Source organism: Vicugna pacos, chromosome 5 (assembly GCF_048564905.1).
Source record: "Vicugna pacos chromosome 5, VicPac4, whole genome shotgun sequence".
Lineage (NCBI taxonomy): Eukaryota > Metazoa > Chordata > Mammalia > Artiodactyla > Camelidae > Vicugna > Vicugna pacos.
This window is the reverse complement of record NC_132991.1, coordinates 77,130,247-77,133,443: the sequence shown is the minus strand read 5'-3', so window position 1 is coordinate 77,133,443 and position 3,197 is coordinate 77,130,247.

Here is a 3,197-nt window from a genome sequence, read left to right as displayed (position 1 = left end):
ACCTGTCATTATCTTTAAAACTAAATAAAAGCAACAAAGAATGGATCATCGAGGGAGTGTTTTTTATGAGCCCCGTGCTTGATTAAGTCCTCCAAACAATTCTCCTTGAGTCTGTTGTGCAAAGTATACCCATCACAATTTGGTGAAAAGTCAGCTTGGAAGAGAATCTTAAATACGTTCCCAGCTGTGTCCTAATTGTCTGCTTAGAAAGAGTACACATGCATTTTTCACTGTGGTAACTTCAAGGACAGATGCTGCTAAAGAGAATTTTCAGTGATTCATACCATAGTTCCTCATTCGAGAAAGATTTTTCTGATAAACCTGCAGAAATAAAAGAGAATATGGTAGAGGAAGACATTAAGAATTAAAGTTGGGAAAGAATTCAAGGAGTCACTCAGTTTATTTTTTAAGTTTTAGACGGAAAAGTCTAGCCTGAGCCTCATGATGGCCTGAGGCAGATGGAGGCGTCTATGAACCTCAGTTTTCACCAAAGTAAGAAGCTGTTGTCCCACTACATTCCTCCAGCCACAAGATAAACAGGGTTCCTCCGGTGGGTTTGGAATGGAGAGGAGCTGAGAATCCCACCCATCATAATTACCCTCATACACTTAAGATGACACTTAAGTCATCCTCAAGCCTCCTTTTTTCTAAGAAAAAATCCAGTTCCCTCCAACTTGCCTTATAGGCTCTGTTTTCCAACCTTTTAATCATGGTCTCCTTTGTGTGCTCTGGCCACGTGCACTGCCTCTCCTCTGAGCTGTGGCTCTCAGACCTGGGCCTGGTCCACGGGTGAGGACCTGACCCTACTGACCTGGACAGGAAAGCCCCTCTGTTTCCACACTCACTTTTAAGCCAAGAAAGTAGTTAGCAGTCATCATCGAGTATCTCCCAGGCTTTGTTCTAAAATGTGTGGGTAACTCTGCTGTCCACAGGGCCAGGCCGGAACAGAGCGGGATGGGAGAGACTGCGGTCCGGCCAAAGCAGGCAGCCGGCGTGGCTCCAGGGCTCTCCTGCCCTGAAGTTCAATGTTGCCAGGTCTTTTTCTTTCTTTCTCTTAGTTTACTTAATTTTCTTTTTTTGTTTGTTTTTTAAATTGAGGTATAATTGACACATAACATTGTATTTGTTTCAGGCATACAACATAATGATTCAATATTTGTACACATTGCAAAACTATCACCACAGTTAGTCTAGTTAACATCTGTCACTGTACATGTTACCAAAAAAATTCTTGTGATGAGAACTTTTAAGATCTACTCTCTTACCAATATTCAGATATGTAATTAAAGTATTAACACCATGTTGTACATTGCATCCCTATGACTTATTTATTTTATAATCAGCAGTTTGTACCTTTTGACCCCCTTCACCCATTTCAACCACCTCCTACACCTAGCCTTTGGCAACCACCAATCCATTCTCTGTATCTCTGAACTTGTTTGTTTGTTTGTTTGCTTGCTTATTGTTTTTAGTTTCACATATAAGTGAGATCATATAGTACTTGTCTTTCTCTGTCTGAGTTATCTGATTTAGCATGATGCCCTCACAGTCTATCCATGTTGTTGCAAATGGCATTATTTTGTTATTTTTATGGCTGAGTAGTATTCCATTGTATAAATATACCACATCTTCTTTATCCATTCATCTGTCAATGGACACTTAGGTTGTTTCCATCTCTTGGCAATTGTAAATAATGATGCAGTGAACATGGTGGTGCTTATAGCTTTTTAAGGTGTCTTAGTGTTTTAGTTTTAGTTTGGATTAATGCCCAGAAGAATTGCTGGGTCATATAGTAGTTCTATTTTTAACTTTCTGAGGAACCTCCATACTGTTCTACAGATTGTTGCCAGGTCTTCTGATTTTTCTAAAAAAGTAAAAAATGTAGACTTTAAAAGGTTCTGATTTAAAGAAAAAATGTCGGTCATCTCAAAAATATTTGTCTGTGATAAACAAAATATGTTTGGAGGTTGAATCAAGTCCCTGGCCTTCCTGCTTACCTCTGTTCTAGTTAGTAGAATATAAATAAAAGACAGGTGTGGGTGGGGGCCTGGGGATGAGTTAGGGACACAGAAAATGGGTAAATCGATTTTTAGCAAAAAACAACCATGGAAATTAACAATGATACACACGTACTTGGAACAGATAAGACAAATTATTAATAAAATACTGAAGTAATTACCATTTTAACTCAATGTCTGAAACATAGTTAATGTTCAAAAAATGTTTGTTGACTAAATATTCTAATACTCCTTTGCCATCATGAAGCATTTTGTGATTTCAATGGAAAGGTAAGAATATTAGTCTTCCCCCTCTCATTACTTGTAGAACTCCCACCGCTAGGAGAAGCAGAACCAGGGCTTCGGGCCAGATGGCTTCCTTGGTCATTGTTTCTCCCTTCTGAACCTTGTCTTCCCCACGTCTGGAGCCCACCTTCTCGGGAGGTGTAAGTGGGTGCTCGTACATGTAGAATGGTCCTGAGACCATCCTCCCTTCCTCCCTGAAAAGAACCCCTTCTCACACACAGTAAAAACAAACAAAATCCGTCAAAGCAAAGTAAGGGATAGACAATGAAGAGTAGGCTCTCCCTGCTCTACTCTCTCCCACAGCCCCTAGTGCTCCTCTCCAGGGGCAACTACGAGGTCCAGCTTATGCAAATCTGTGGAGGTATTTTGTGTATTTGTGTGTGTGTGGCTATTCTCCCCACGACTATCTTTTCACACAAATGGTAGTACTTCATAATGATGTTTATTCTTTGCTTTAAAAAAAAAAAAGTCTTAAGACTGTATTCTGAATACCTTGAACATCTTTTTACCCAGAGCCCTCTTGATAAATGCTTAGGTTGTTTCCAGCTTTTTCCTACTTTAAATAATGCTGCAGTGAGTGACTCTGACTATGCGCCATTTCACACACGCAGAAGGAAATCTGTGGGGTAAATACAAGTGGAATTACCAGATCCAAGGGTGTGTATATTTTTAATTTTTAAAGCTTGCCCAGTCACACTCCATAAAGCCCAATTTATTCCCTCACCAGCGATATATAGAATGCTATCATCCCATTTTGTAAAAATCTTCCTTCCTGTTTATTCACTCACTCTTATGGACGTACTCTGGACAATCCAAAACTTCAATTTCTGAAATTGAAAACTCAAATGTGCATCTCTGTCTTAAACTCTCCTCCAGCTACTGCCCCTCCCCTCC